The 16,223-nt window shown below is 42.7% G+C and overlaps 1 protein-coding gene and 1 long non-coding RNA gene across 3 annotated transcripts in view; both read left to right on the top strand.

The window, feature by feature from the left end:
- Tex2 (testis expressed 2) overlaps positions 1-16,223 on the top strand; it is a 106,668-nt gene that overhangs the window by 5,904 nt on the left and 84,541 nt on the right. The window lies entirely within an intron of this gene.
- On the top strand, positions 5,090-9,562 carry LOC139702470 (uncharacterized). The gene is made up of 4 exons (XR_011705109.1): positions 5,090-5,206; positions 5,763-5,836; positions 7,271-7,332; positions 9,394-9,562. It is a non-coding gene; the product is annotated as an uncharacterized lncRNA (long non-coding RNA).

The following is a 16,223-nucleotide window of genomic DNA, read 5'->3' as shown; positions in this document are numbered from 1 at the left end:
GACTCTCAGGACTGTGGGGAACTTGACCTAGAATGGGTGGGCTTCTCATCATTCAAAGTTTGGAGTAACCACAGGGCTGAAGGGAGGAGAAGGAGGACTGCCCAATCTCCTGGAAGGCCTCCAGGCAGCCTGGTGTTGGGCTTTCTGCAGTGCACCTGCTCGTGGGAGAACTTGCCCCACCTGTAGGAGCCTCTACAGCGGGTGCAGTGTTCAGTATGGATTTGGGTGGACTGGAAGCCATTGTGCCTCTGCTTCTGCCTATAGTTGTCTGCTTTAGTATTGGGAGGTAGATTTTAGCCTCTTTTTTTTCCCCCCCCTGTTAAGAGGAATCAGAGGCTAATGGCCTTATTACCAGGTCATTAGATGTGACAGCTCTGAGTTGCTGTGTGTGATACCTGCTTGAGCTCCATCTCTGACAAGATTTGATGTGGTATTTTCACATTCAGAGGGACAGCTCCCCTGGGATTTTATAGGGAGATTATAAAGCAGGTCAGAGTCTTTGGTTCTTTGGTCTGGCTTGGATAGTCAGTAGAATAGTATTTAAATTTATAATCATCTTGCAAAGTATTTATTAAGCCTGGTAAAATTTGTATATAGTTACATTAGTTTTAAGACTTCTATTCTAGAAAATAATATACAAAAGTAGAAATAATATAATGGATTCCATGCATCTGTCACTTGGTTTTAATAATTATCAACATTCTCCTAGTACTGAAGACAGCTTCACACTGAAGCATTTTGGTGGATTTTCTGTCACAGTATAAAAGTGTCTTTGGATTGAAAAAATCATATGATAGAAATGATCATGGAGGAAAAAAAAGTCCTGCATCCTGTATAATTATAAGGCTGTGTTAGGTCATTGATATTTAGAATCTGAAATGAGCATTTCTTGGAAGCTTCTTATAGACTTGCTTGTGAAAAGTAGGCATAAAAAATTAAGAGCACTCTCAAGATGATCAGTTGGTGTATTTATTAAACATGGAGTATTAACCATTGTGGACAGTGTATAAGGTACATTTACAAAAATAATTCTGTATCTGTAGTGGCTCATAAAATTATGGCCCCCTTCTTGCCAAAGCGCAGGTTATTTCAAATAGATTTTACACAAAGCTCAAACTATGAAACAGATTGTTTTAGTTATATATATTGAAGCACAATTTATAATGTTCACTTATAAAAGCAAATAAGACACAAGTAAATGTTGAAAGTCTCTATATTTTAAAATTTTGTTTGTTTTCATTTTTTAAAGGGGAAATTCAAACTAAACATGCAAAGAATCCAGTAGCAGTGCTCCTGTGGGTCTTTGCCCGACAGACCTTTCTATGATGTTGATGTTCTAGATTGGTGCTCTCCAACGTGGTAGCCACTTTCCGAGTGTCACTGTTGAACATTTGAAAGATAGCAGTGCCACTAAGAAACCAAACCTTTAATTTTATCTAATTTTAATTTAAATAGCTCCATACTGGCAGTGCAGCCCCAGGGTTTAAAATCACCAGTCTCAATGATAGGATAGAATCCAGCACAAACTAATTTGGACAACAAATGAAAGAGTACAAATCATATGTAGTTCCCAAGCTCAGAACATCTTAGAGAAAAGAAGTTTGATTTTGTGAGAGAAGGAAAAACTGCCTATTAGGGAGCTGCAGGTCTCAGTGATTCAGGTTAAATTTGATGCTGTGGTGTCTTGGGCACAGGATCTCATGAGAAGAGGAGTAAGTCTCTGAGAGTAAGTTCTGTGCTGCTTGTTCATTGCTCAATGTCTTAAGAGGTAGAAAGGAGTGGGTTAAATGGCTCACCTGAAGGTTTCAGGAGGCAGGACAACCGCCAGCCTTGGAAGTTGTGTCCACTGCCACTGTAGGGCAGCACCCAGGGCCTTGGAGGTGACAGCTGCAGAGGGCACAGGCTTTTTGATCACTTATTTATCCCCATTGCATAGTACATGCTTGATAAATGGGTGTTTAGAATGGATGATAGTTATAGTAAGTAAGAAGAAGGGCTTTAGATTTATCTAGAAATTCTGGATAACAGGTGCCACGGGAAGTGTCCTAGTGAGCTGCAAACTTTGCACAGACGTTCTTTCTGCTAGGGGTCATTGACATTTCTCCTCACTGCAGACAGGCACAAGCTAGACTTCCTTCCTGCACCCACCTCGCTCTTACCCATTTCTTTGCCAAATGCTGCAGATCTTGATCTTGTAAACATCTCTGGAATGGTTCTCTTCTCTCCGGCTTCATTGCCGCCACTCTAGTTCAGACAACCATCTTTTTTGTTTGGCAGACTGCAGCAGCCCCTCACTAACCTGCCTACATCTCCTTCTGCTCCTTTGTAATGTACTCCCTGTGTTCAGGCAGAGTGGTCTGTGAAGTATTCCTATCCTCGCTCAAACCCTGTGAAGGCTTCTTGTTGCTCCTGGGAAAGATCCGCATTCTGAACATATTTCTGAACATGTGATCCAGCTCTCCTGCATTTTTTAGCCTGGACTGTCTCTCCCTTGGCTTATTACAGTCCAGGCTCACTGGCCACCTTTGTCCCCATCCCCAGCTGGGAGGGAGCTAGACCTTTCAGGAATTGAACCCTGTGCTTGAAATGGCTCCATCTCCTGACTTCCCTCCTTTTCTCTTCTTGCCATTTGCAGCAAACTGATAAACTGTCTACCTTTGGTAGATCTCTGCTCTTTCCCCTTCCTCCAGGAGGGCTGGCCCGTGTTCATTTTGTTCATCGTTACGTACCTACGACCTAGCAGTGTCTGCCCATTGCCTGTGCTTGCAGAATATTTGTTGCAGAATGAATGTGTGTGTGCAGGTGTGCTAGAAAACAAGGAAAAACTTGAGTATTTTTTTTTAAACTTGGGTTTACTGTAGAAGTTGAGTAATTTTTAGAGTAGAATAACCCAGGAGGGGAAGTGGGAGGTGGGAAGGGTCCACAGAGATCCATTGTAGAGCTATCCAGTGTTTGGGGAGGAAAGTACCTTACAAAAACAGGCCTGAGGAAACATTTTATACACCTTTATCCTAGACTTAGAAGGCATTTGCCTGCCATGGTGAAAGGATGGAATTTGAGGGTGGCCCTCTTACCTCGATGACCTTTCTACACCCAGCCTTAGGAGGCATCTCTCTCAAGCATGGGCTCTAATTTGAGATCTTAAGGTCAAGATCGTAGTCCTCTGTGTACAGCCCATGGTCAGGGTCCAGATGTAGTCACCTTCCTAGCAGTGGATTCTGTACTGCTCATATTTGTACTTCTCTCCTGCCTCTTACCCACCCCCCTTGTTCCTAGCAGCAAACCCGAGTGCTTCACCTGGGGGTGTTTGGCAAGCATTTGATTGTAGTCCCTGGTGTACTAAAATTTATACTAGGTAGACTCTAAAAAGGGGTTCCCCGGGGCTGGAGTTGTGACTCAGTGGTAGAGCACTTGCCTAGCACAGGTGAGGCACTGAGTTCAATCCTCAGCACCATATAAAAATAAATAAAATAAAGGAATTGTGTCCATCTACAACTAAAAAATAAAAGTAAAAGGGGCAGTAGTAGCAGGGAATTCTTGTTGTACCTGGGGGACAAGAGGCCTTCTGCTATTGGGACACATTCCCTGTTGGAGAGAAGGAGCAGCCATGTTTAGCCCTGGCACTACAGCTAGGGAGACTTGCTGTTTTGCTCAAGCCCCACGGCCATGTGGTAGGGAGATAGGAGAAACGATCTTCTCTTGAACTTTGAAGTTATGCATAGGAGATTGAAGGACTGTAGGCAAAGATAGTGGATAAATTTCTCCAACAGCTTTTGTGATTATGACTCTGAAAGAGAAAATTAGGTTGAGATGTCACTACCTGGTTTCCCAAATAGTGTCCTTTTCAAAGGAAGGGACTAGTTGTCGAGACCAGAACCTCTCTGACCATGGTGAGGTGTTTTCTGGGAGTCTTGCAAGTCTGGTTATGAGGACTTCAGGCTGTATATTAAGGAGACAGAAGTGAAAAGTGTACAGGAAAATGGCAGATCCCCAGATAACAAGGAGACATGTGTGACTTAGCAGCTATCTTGGTACCAAAGGGGTGATCAGGAGAGAAATCTCTAGTGGCAACTGGCACTGAAGCCAGTTAAGAACACTCCTGAGTGGGGGGTTCTGGTATCTACGAACTCATGCCTGAGGGTAAGCAGCTCAGTCCACCTTGTGCTGGGGACCCTGCAGGGTAGCCAGGGAAGTATGGTGAGGGTAGGCGATAGTTAGCAGTGCAGGTAGAGCCAAGAATTATGGATACCATGGCCCCAAGAGAAAACCTTCTGAGGAGTCACTCTCCGTACCCTCATCATGGAAACTGATGGAAAACATTGCAGTTATGATGGAAAGGGAGGTAAGGGGATGCCCTTGTAGGACTCAGCCTGACAGACCAAGGCAAGTGTTCTTTTCCATAGATGGATTTTAAACAGGCCCTCTGAGAGGCGAAGTCTCATGCAGATGTTTGTATTTTAGGTGAATTCTGTTACAAGGTGAATTCTATTACAGGTAACCATGTGATGACTTCTAACTCTATGTTGCTGCTAATTTGGCCTCTGAGAGGTAGAGGGTGTGTGTGTGTGTGTGTGTGTGTGTGTGTGTGTGTGTGTGTGTGTGTTTGTGTGTGTTTGTTTGTTTGGGACTTGATGCCAAATAGGGAAAAGCTGTTTGACAAAGTAGCAAGGTTAAAGCCATCCAGAGGGCCAGGGAGTCTGTGACTGTAGCCCAGAAGTAAGCACAAAGGAGCGCCTCACACAGACTGGCTCTGCTACTGAGGACATTGGGCTGAACATTTCCTACCCTGTGCTGTTGTTTCCTTTAATTAAAATGATGGAACTCCTCCTCCTTATCTAAACTGGAACAGGAGCCATCTTGATGTCCTCAGATACTTTTTAGAGATGACCTCTTGAATATTATTAGTTTACAATGACTGTAGATAGTTTTTCTTTGGTGCTGGGCATGGGAAGGGGGGAAAAAGTACATCTTGAGCTTCTGACTAGGTGATAGAGTTGTTGGCAGGGCCTCACACATGCTAACCGTGTGCTCTATCACTGAGCTACACCTGACCCCACTGATGACTAAAGGTTGTGGATCTCCTTGGCTTCCCATCTTCCTCTCGCCCCTACAGATTTCAGAGCAGAAACTCCAGTACTTGCTTTAGGAAGCCTGAAGCGAGCTGTCTTCAGGGAAAGTTGAGCTGCTGTTCTGGCTAAGTTCAGAGGTGAGATTGAAATGGAAAATAAATCAGAGAAGTAGAAACCCCGTGGGAAACAAGTTGCTTTTGTTTTAATTTCCCAGGGCAAGCTAAAGCCTGTGGGGATAGGATGAGTGGTATTCGATCCTGAAGGCTGGGGTTCATAGTAAAGCAGGAACATTAATTTTTTTTTTTTTAAGGCTAAAACTCTGAACAGAAATGACTATTGATCATGCTCTGAGCCAGAGACTAAACTCATTTAGTTGACTTAGCTTTTGTCTAAAGGCTTGACTATGATTGAGAGGCATGTTCACGGTAGGCTTAATAGCCCGAATGCATTTTATTTCAGATCTGATTTGTAGTTCCAAAATCTTAGGGAAGGAGGAAAAAAAGCACATCTTGAGCTTCTGAATTAGGTGATAGAGTTGTTTTGGTAGCAAGCATAAAAGTCCAGGGCCTAGAATGTTCTGGGGTAGGTGGTCAAGAGGCCCTTCTAAAGGGTTGTATGAATTTATAATGCCAGAGTATTAGTCTCAAAAAATAAAATTGAAAACATATTTAATGTGTATTTCTTTGACCACAGTTTTGGAGGAGCCTTCCAGAAACTGCAGCTTTGACTGTTTATAAAGTCTGACTCTGCTGTGGCCTGATAAAAAGGTTAGCTGCCTTGTGGTATCTCTAGAATTGACCCATTAGCTTCAGTTCCCTCTCCCAGGACTCCCATCCTGCTTCTCCTAGGCTCCCTCCCCAGGGCTGCAGTGGGGTGCTCTGCCTTGCACCCCGTATTGCTGAGTGAGCACACAGCTGGCCGCCCTGTTGATGGGTCAATGTTGAGTGAGACGGTGCTTTACAGAAAACCAAGGGAAAAGAGTGTATTTTTTGGCCATGTTTTTCTTTCTTAGGATACCTTTTATACAAATGCTTAAGTTGGTGTTTCAAAATGAGAAGTTTTAGTCTCATCATCTTAAACAATAAGCAGTAAGTCAGGAGCAGGTACTTGAGTTCAACACCTTAGTTTTTCCTCCTGCCTGTCAGTGTAGGGTACAAGTCAGCATCACAGGCATGTGTGACACAAGTGCTGAGGGAGGGAAGGGCCCTGCCAGACAGGTCGGAAGTCCAGAACTGGCTTCAGAGCCCTCATCTAGCCACTGGAGTGGTTTCAAGCCAAATTCTTTGAAGCTTGATAAAGAACTTGTGAGGTAGATTATTTCCTCATAGTTAATATGGGTGGTTATACAGAAATCCCTTGAATTCAGCAGGTGACACTGCTCAGAAGAGTGTCTGTGCTTGGGGACTGTGACTGGGCAAGTTCAGATGCTTGCCACAGGAGTCTGCCTTCTGTGAATCCTTAAAACAAGGTCCTTATACACCTTGCTGTCCTTTTTAGGGAAGGCTTTGAAGAATATTAGAGCAAGTATTTTAATTCCTTGAATAGAATTAAACACAAATTTTAAATTATAAAATGGTTAATTAAATTCTTTTGGGGGGGTACCAGGGATTGAACTCAGGGGCATTCTATTACTGAGCCACATCCCCAGCCCTATTTTGTATTTTTTTAATTTAGAGACAGGATCTTACTGAGTTGCTTAGCACTTTGCTTTTGCTGAGGCTAGCTTTGAACTCGTGATCCTCTGCCTCAGCCTCCTGAACTTCTGGGATTATAGACATGCACCACCACACCTGACAATTAAATTATTTTCTTCCAAATTAATAGTTTATAAATTGGTGTGCCAGTTTTCCCTCCCTCCCTCCCCCGCCTTTTTTTTGGGGGGGGTACTGGGGATTGAACTCAGGGGTACTCGACCACTGAGCCACATCCCCAGCTATATTTTATTTTTTATTTAGAGACGGGGTCTCACTGAGTTACTGAGCACCTCACCATTGCTGAGGCTGGCTTTTAACTCATAATCCTCCTGTCTCAGCTTCCCGAGCCACTGGGATTACAGTCATAAGCCACCACACCCAGTTTTTCCCTCTCTTTTTTAACTTAAGCACCTAAGTATGTTTTGGAATTTTAATTTGTTTTTCAATTTTTTTGGTTCTTTCTTGAATATCTACAGAGTAACCAACTATTTTCCCCCTGTGGTCTAGGTTCCAGGAGTGAAGTTACTGGTGAAGATTTGAGAGGCCCTAGAAGATATCATCTTCTTGGGGTAGAACTTTTGTTCTCCCTGTCTCTTGTCCTTTCCAAACTCCCCAGGACCAGGCACTGGCCATACAGAGGGATGCAATCAAAACACTACCTTACTCTATAAACATCTGGAGTTTTCATACTTGGGGAGGGAGAAAGGAAGTCTGTCTCTTGGAAAATTGAATCATGTGGATATTTTGTGCGCGCACACACACATAAGCATTTGTGTGTAAGTTCTTTGATGTTTGTCAGGTTTTCAAATAGCCCTTAACCAAGATGGGTTAAGGAAGCGCTCTCTTGCACACCTCTTGTTTGAGCAGCTCTGTAACCAGCTTTTGAGAATGGAGGGGTCACTTCCAGGAGGCCATGAATCTGGAGCACAGATAAGGCCAGTGAGCATACTGCACGTTCCTCATGGTGTGGTTTCCCCAGGGCTCTTGAGGCTGTCTTTGCACTCCGAGACTCTCTTCCCTCCCTGCAAGCCTGCTCCCTCTCAAATCCTTAAAACCTCTTTAGAGGGAGCACTGGATGAGCTTGTTCTCCTAGCCAGGCACTCTGGGGCCCAGGATATTTTCTCCCTCCTGGTTTCTTGCCTCTTACTTCTCACAGGGCCCTTCTTCATTTTTGTTGGATTTAATCCTTCTCTCTCTCCTTCCCCCTTCCTTCTTCATTCTAAATGCCTGTGGTTAGCTTTTCTGTTAAGTCTGATAATTCTTGATTATAGCCAGAAAGTTCCCTCCCATAACTACTTAAAGAACTTGGAGGCTGGCCCTGCAACTGGTGGGTAGATCCTGTCCCTTCCTAGAATGCCTTGGGGCCTCAGCTTTCCCCTCCAGCCCCAAGTCCAGCCATTTGCTGTGGCAGCCTATGGCCAGTCTTGAGCACACAGCTGCCATTGCTGGTCACTGACTCCTTCCTTTCCTCATTAACCTGGTGTATGTCCTATGATGAGGAGCTCTGCTCATGAGAGTATGGTTCGAGTTTATGTTCCTTTTTCCAATTTTGCCACAGACAGTAAAGATAGAAGTTGTTGGTTTCAGAAAGACACGCCCTCCCCCCTCCCCCCTGCCCCCTGCAGCTCAATAAATAAGACAAGGCTGGTAGTTAATGGCATTGCAAAACATTTTTTTTTTTTTTTTAATGCCCGGGATCCAACCCAGGGCCTTATGCTTGCTAGGCAAATGCTCTACCACTGAACTGTGCCCCTTGCCACAGAAATTTAAATTATAGTCAAAGGTGTTCACCTTCTGCCTTTGGCCATTTAAGCTTCTTTCCTTCCCTGCCTTCTCCTCCAGGGATCCAGGGAGTCAGGGATCTGGCTTCATAAGGGTTTTGGAGGAGGGGCTCTTTATCTTATTGCTTCTGAGGATTTCCTAGGCTGTTGCCAGCACTAACCTTTACACAAAGGTGGGCATGTGATCCTGGACACTGTGCTGAAGAAACTGGATCTCTTCACTCATGGAGCCATTCCATGAGCTGGTAATGCAAGCTGTTGGTAATCACAGAAAACCTACCGTAAAAATTCATTTAAAATTAATGAAGTGTCAGCACTGTGGACTTTAAATACAGAAGGAGTCAGGGCTTGGCCCTCAATTACTGGAGTGGAGATGATTTCTTTTTTTTTTTTTTGGAGATGATTTCTTGCTGTAGTTTTTAAGCCTTCGGCTGGCCTTCCTTTGCTTCCTATTGTGCCTGTGGCTGCCTTTCCTCTCTTGTCCAGTTGGTTCACATTCCTATGACAGAGACCCATTTTAATAAGCTACCAAAATGTGCAGCATATTACAAAGTCAGATGTTCAGGATTGTCTATTCTGTGAACACAGAAGAGTGAAAGCACCAGTGTTTTTGTGGTACTGAGGATTGAACCTAGGGCACTCTACCAAACTGAGCCAAATCCTAGCTCTTTTTATTTTATTTTGAAATGCGGCCTCACCATGATGCCCAGGTTGTGGTCTCCAATTTACAGTCCTCCTGCCTCAGCCTCCTGAATTGCTGGAGATTACAGTGTGCACCATTGTACCCAGCCAGTGGCTTTTAGTTTGTTTTGTCTTGTTTTATTTATTTATTTTATTTTTTGGAGACAGGTTTTCTCAGGCTGGCTTCAAATACCTGGGCTCCAGCAACCCTCCTGCCTCAGCCTCCAAAGTAGCTGGGACTCCAGATGTGTGCCACAAAATCTGGCTGGTTCAGTGTATTGAAAAGAAAACAATAAAACATGGGGAAAAAAATTGGTAATGAAAACCAACTAGATAATTAATAATATGTCTGCTTTTCTTGATTTTGATTTTTTTAAAAGGGGAATTGTTCAGTACTTCATTTGTATGTATATCTGCATTTGAAGATGTCTAGATCTCTGTTCACATATGCCATTATAAATGGTTGAGGTATTTTGAGGCTAAAATCTTTAGTGCTTTGGTGACATGTACTTTATAGGTGTACCATTCCTTGATTTAATAGGAAGGATCTCTGCTCTGTATGCGCTTTTATGTGACTTGAAAAGGAACTAACTATTCCATTTAGGTAGATTTCAATTAGGATAATGGGTTTGAGACAGCTTACAATGGTACATTTTCTAGACTCTTAAGATAGAATTGTCAAATTATAGCAAGTAGAGTTAGAAATTATTTTGCAATTTTCTCAGCAGATTGTAATTTCTCCTTCTGTACATCTAGTCATTCTGGAAATAATAGTGTAAAGGTACCTTTTTCTAAAACAGTATTTTCCAAATAGAAGGGTACCTTTTGGTTTAGAAGTAATGGAGGAAGAAGATTGTCACCCAGGAGAATAAGCAGAAAGTACTCATTTTTCAGCCTCTCATTTATTGTACTTTGGTCACATTTTTGAAGAGAGGCCCAGAATTTCCACAAGTGTGAAAAAAAAAATTGGTATCTGGGTAGACTTGGAATGAAAGTGAGATTTTCAGAGTAAGCAGGTCACTTTCTTACGTGACTTTTAGAAATGAAGGCGTGGTCATAGCAGGCCAGCAGCCAGGGTTAGTGACAGTGAAGAGTTCCTGTAGTATGTGTATTTCAATTTTCTTTTTTTATTGTTTCATTTTTTAGTACCAGGAATTAAACCTAGAGGTGCTTAACCATTTAGCCACATTGCCAACCCTTTTTTTATTTTTATTTTTTAATTTTGAGACAAGGTTTAACTAAGTTGCTTTGGGTCTTGTTAATTTGCTGAGGCTGGCTTTGAACTTGTGATCTTCTTGCCTCAGCTTCCCAAATCGCCGGTATTATAGGTATTTACCACTGTGCCTGGCTAGATATTTAAATGTTCATGTTTGAAAAATCATGGAGAACAAGGATTTGTTAAAACAAATAAAAAGTAAAAATTTTAAAATGGGAATGTTCATGTATATACTTACAGGATGTTAAATTTTTAAAAAATATCTAGGACCTAATTTGTTAATGTGCCCAGGGAATAGTGACTGAAGGGTTATATTTTATTTTATTTTATTTTTAAAGAGAGAGAGAGAATTTTTTAATATTTATTTTTTAGTTTTCGGCAGACACAACATCTTTGTTTGGTGCTGAGGATCGAACCTGGGCCGCACGCATGCCAGGCGAGCGCACTACCACTTGAGCCACATCCCCAGCCTGAAGGGTTAAATTTTAAAGCAGAAACACTTAGTTGAAGAAAAAAACTTGCCTAGGAGGAAAGATTCTGTGGTGATGTGTCCTGCATTTTGAGTGATATACTAAAACCTTGATATTGCACATTAATTTTGATCTTTCTTGGGAAGCTGGATAAAATAATGTATCTTTCAGAAGAAAAACTTGCTATGAAATGTCAAAGTCTGCAGTGGAAAATGTCACCATCCATGAATGCAAAACAAATTCAAAATTCAAAATCGTAAGTGAAGACTTATGGGCTTGTTATCTTGATTTCAGGGGCTAAGGCCATGAGATCCAGCAGACCATGTTGGGCACTCACAAAAGGATTGTGGGAACTGCTACTTTGTAAGAGTTTTTCCTGGTAAATGGACTTTGATTCCAAACCGTTCCCAACTTGATAGAACCCTTGTTCATCAGAGGCAGATCTGAAACACCTGAGTTTCTTGAAATAATCCAAAGGATAAAGTTCTGCCACCCTTTAAAAGAATGGTGTTTTAGCTTCTTTTGGGACACTGAACCTGTGAGAGTTGATGAGACTATTAGAAAGGGAGTTTGCTGCTCTTGCAGACACATTTTCATTGGAGGACTAGAGCATTTCCTTGGGAATGTAACTTGTGGCTTCTTGGACAGTCAAATTGAGCAGGGCTGGAATCTGTCATCCAGGCCTCATTTTAAGAGAGCTGTTGACAGGAGTGTTTCCCAAAGATGCAGCTCCCCACCCACCTGGGGATCCGGGGCTATTTCCTGTAAGGGTCTTTTTGAAGGTGTTTTTGTTTAAGGGCAGTTTTAGTATGTGTATTTGGAAAAGCAGTACTAACTCTGCTTTTATTTCTCTGGTTATTCATATGCTCTTCCCCCTGTAGAGTAGAAGGACTGATTACTGCTTTTAACCTTGCGGTGTTTAAAGTCTGAAATTAATTTGTTAGATAAGTTGCTTTTTATGTTATTTATGAAGGGGGCATTGCATGCTTGCTTGTTATGCATAACATGATTTCCAGAATCTCCTATTTGAAAATAAAATACATGGTTTTAAGAAAGTGACTTGTGAGAACTGCATGTATTAGATTTGCATCCTGTTTTCTGGTCCTTTGCCGCAAATTCCTTGGGCCTTGCAGGCTGGGAGGATTGATTCTGATGCATAGGCAGGTGCTAGAGCCACAGGTCTGGAGTCCAGACTCTTTGGGGTGGTAGCAGCTCTTTGAGCCCCTGGTAGGTGGTAGCCTGCGAAGGAGGCTTTATTTATGTGTGAGCAGTTAGGACGACAAGGTGATGTTCCCCTCTTTTCTAGAAGGATCCTTTTCTTTGATACAGCAGCTGGATTGGAATTTCAGTTTCCTAAAAGAAATGCATTTTCCCAGGACAAACAACATTAGACACTGGTTCTGTGCCTTGTCTGCAGTCCCCTGTTAGGTAGTCTTGTGCACCTGGATACTACTAAGTAGATCTGGGGTTTAAGTTACACCTCACTGGGGCTGGGGATGTGGCTCAAACGGTAACACGCTCGCCTGGCATGCGCGGCGCGCTGGGTTTGATCCTCAGCACCACATAAAAATAAAATGAAGATGTTGTGTCCACTGAAAACTGAAAAATAAATATTTAAAAAATCTTCTCTCTCTCTTTAAAAAAGGTAAATTCTTAAATGTTAAAAAAAAAGTTACACCTCACTTTCTCATGGCAACTGTGTCATGATATGTTACATTCCAGAACTTATTATACCTGATGTCTACTTTCTAAAATATATTCAGCTGTAAATGTTGTATTTATCTTCTGAACTATTTGAAATTTTCTAAGGACATAAACAGTTTACTTAGGTAGTATATGCAGTGTCTGCTCAATCATTGAGCCAGTTAATATTAAAATGCCTCCTATGTATCAGCACTGGGACATAGCAGTGAACAAACCCATTTCTGCCACATGAAGGACATATTCTTGTGAGTGACAGGTAAGTGAGTAGGTGTATGAGCTAATATCAGGTAGAACCATTGTTCTGAGGAATAAAGCAAGGAAGGAAATGGGGAGGCTGCTCTTTAGGGCAAGGTGTTCAGGAAGGTCTTTCTGAGGGGATGACACTTGAGCTGAAGCCTGCTGTGCTTTGCTTTGTGGTGCTGGGGATCAAACCCAGGGCCTCAAGCATGCTAGACAAGTGCTATACCACTGAGCCACATCCTTAGTCCTGCTGTTATTTTCTCAAAATTTACAACAAATTTTGGAAGTGACCATCTTTGGGGTCATAGCATTCCATGAGGTTTCTTTGCATAGATTTTGATGGATTTATTTAAAGAACCTTTTAGGAGTCAGGACTTTGGTGTCACTCTCCAGCCATATCTGTTTTTTTTTTTCTCTCTTATTGTCAGTATTCCTGGCAAGAACAGGAGAGACGAATTGCTGGCCTCTTGCAGTGCTTTGGAGTGGGGCAGAGCATCTTCCTGTTCTCTGGCTGGCTTCTGAGCTGGGCCGCTGGGGCTTTCTGCCCAGTGTTATGTGTCAAGCTTTTTGGCACCAGCCGATCCCTTAGCAGTCACTCCACGAAGACTAACCATCTAGATGCCTCCTCCAGAATGGTCACTACATTCAGGGGCCAGCTAACTTGAGCTTGGCCCTGAACCCCAGAAACACGGCCTGGGGTGCAAGGTGAGGAATTGCAGCCGTTGCCCTGAGACTACTCTCCTTCTGAATGTCATTTTAAAGCATTATATCCCCAAATTATTACCAGTCTCTTTGGAAGCAGTGAATTCTGCCAGTGGTGCTTACTGTTCAAAGCATTTTTTCACACATGTGACCCATTAATTAGCCCCACAGTTAATCCCATTATCCCATAGTCCCAGGGAACATTAATAACAAGTATTTGTGTAGGGCTGGAATTGGCAGATCTGTGGGCATCTTCCTGTAATCCTGTAATAACACCTATCGTATTTGTCACCTCTCTTGCTCCTTTGCAGACCAGGAAACTGACATTAAGCATGTTCAAGGAACGAAGGGAATTGAGGCCTCCAAGGAGGAGCCTGTGCTGAGGAGTTTCATAGAACCCCTTTTGTGCCCACACAGATGCTCTGTGGTACTTTATTTTTCCCATTTTGCAGATAAAAAACTGAAGCTCAGAAAGATTAGGTAGCTTGCCTGAGGTCACACAGCTGGTGATGGGATTGGCACAGGATATGTCTGAATTGGAAGTGCATACTTTTTCCATGGTACCAGGACCTGTCTGACTTGCCTGAGGCCACATTGCCCTTGCTCCCTTCTTCCCTTTGAGACTCCCACCTCTGCCTTCTTGCCACCTCAATCACCCTGCCCCATGTCTGAGCTAGGGCAGGTTGAGAAGCCCTATTATTACAGGTACCTGGAGGCATAGTAGGCTTTGAAACATCTACAAAGAGCTAAACATGGGTGTGCATGTGTAGGCTCACACACATACACCACATACATACTCTTCCATATGTATGTATAAAAGACCAAAGGTGTACTCTATATCACTCCAGCGTATCAGGCATTTGCTTATATTTTAACACCTTGTCATCAGTGTGCCACTAGTTGGTGCCCCTGCCATTTATCATGATTTCATTCACTCGGTCCCCCATTTCTGTGTAGTGCTTGCGCTTGCCATCTGTAAGGATGGTAGAATATTTTCTGTTTCCACACGCGTAAAACATGGTGGAGGTTACCATATGTCTAACTAGGTGAAACTCTTTAGAAGCTGAAGCAGAGAGAATTGAATTGGGAAAAACAGCTTTTCAACAATTAGGATTATTTTTAGGCTAAGGACAAATAATTGCAGGTAACAACAATAACAAAAAAAAAAAAAACTTTTCAAAATAAGCATCATAATATCTGCCCTCCAAGGTAGAGGACTGGCACCCAGCCAGCTGCTTTCCTTTCATGGTCATGGGCATTGGTGAAAGGTGTCCTCTGCCTTTTTGATTCCCATGTCTGTCCTTACTAGTAATGAGGCCTCAGGTAAGTTACTCAGTTTCTCTGCTTCACTTTCCTTATTTGAGAAATAGTGTAATTCCTATCACAGAGATCAAATGGGAGGGTGTCTTCAAGTGTCTGGGACACAAATCTTCAGTGAAAGTTCCCTTTCCAATCCTTACCTCAAAATTGAGTGAATTAGTGCATACTCCTGAGCTGTTTGGGTGATGCAGGGACTGTCCTCGCTCATTTTAGGGAACAGTTATGTTTTTTCCTCCACTTTGAAGTTTCTTGTTTGCTGCCTAGTTTGAATCAGGATTCCAGAATTGGAAGATTTTTTTTTTAACATCAAATTTAAATTTCTCTTGAAAGATGTATTTCAAAAGTTGAACTTGGGCAGAATTTCTGAAATGGTTTTATTATATATGTTGCTTGCACAGTATTATTTGGAGCTCATGACTTCAAGAAAAACTTTATCATTCAACAGGTTTGCCTTTCTACTGGTTTTGGATAATTTGTAAAGATCCATTAGTCTCCTGTCCAGGGGACATGTAGTTCCCAGAGCTTTGAACACCTTTCTGATGCATAGTAGGAGATCACCAAAAATCTCATACTCTGAGATGTCCCAAACAGAACCTACTACATCCCTTTAAACCTGATCCTTCTCTGATTCCCAATCTTGGTGATGGTACCTCTCTCTTCCAGTCTTGTAATCCTGATGCCTAGGGCTTGTCCTCAATGCTCTCATCTTTTTGTCCCATCCAGCCCATAAGTTCCATGCATATGTCTCCAGACTTTTTCTCAAATCCTTTCTTTTGTCACACCATTGGAGTCCAGGCTACCATGGTCTCACCAAATTTGTTTTAAGAGCCTAACTGACCTTCCCTGGCCCCTTCTTGCCTCTTTTCAGTGTTTTCCACACGCAGCCGGAGTGAGCTTTTCAAAGTATGCCCCTCCACACCTCTCACCAGATCACATGCAGTCACCCTTCAGTCATTCTGCATTGCTCTTGGGACAAAGTCTACATCCTCATTGTGGCCTTCCAGGACTGGCATGACTGGCCCTGTCCCTCTCCATTCACAGGTCCTTGCTGATGCTGTTCCCTCTTGTGGAATGCACACACTGCCACCATTGGTGAGCCAATCCAGACTCCTTGAGATTTCAGCCCATTTTCCACCAGAAGGGAGGTGGGGGGCAGGGGTGTCCTTCCGTGACAGATACACAAACTAATTGAAATTAATTGGTTTCTTGGAGCCCTTCTTGTTCCTTTCTGACTCTGACATTGATTATTTGATCCTCTCCCTCCACTGGCAAGTTCCCTGAGGGCAGGTAGGATACTGCTTTGTGAAGCAGGATACAAATGACAAGTACTGAATGTTAAAGCCTTG

This window comes from Marmota flaviventris, chromosome 17 (genome assembly GCF_047511675.1).
Source record: "Marmota flaviventris isolate mMarFla1 chromosome 17, mMarFla1.hap1, whole genome shotgun sequence".
Taxonomy (NCBI): Eukaryota; Metazoa; Chordata; class Mammalia; order Rodentia; family Sciuridae; genus Marmota; species Marmota flaviventris.
The sequence above is the reverse complement of the archived record's forward strand: the minus strand, read 5'-3'. Positions and strand labels throughout refer to the sequence as shown.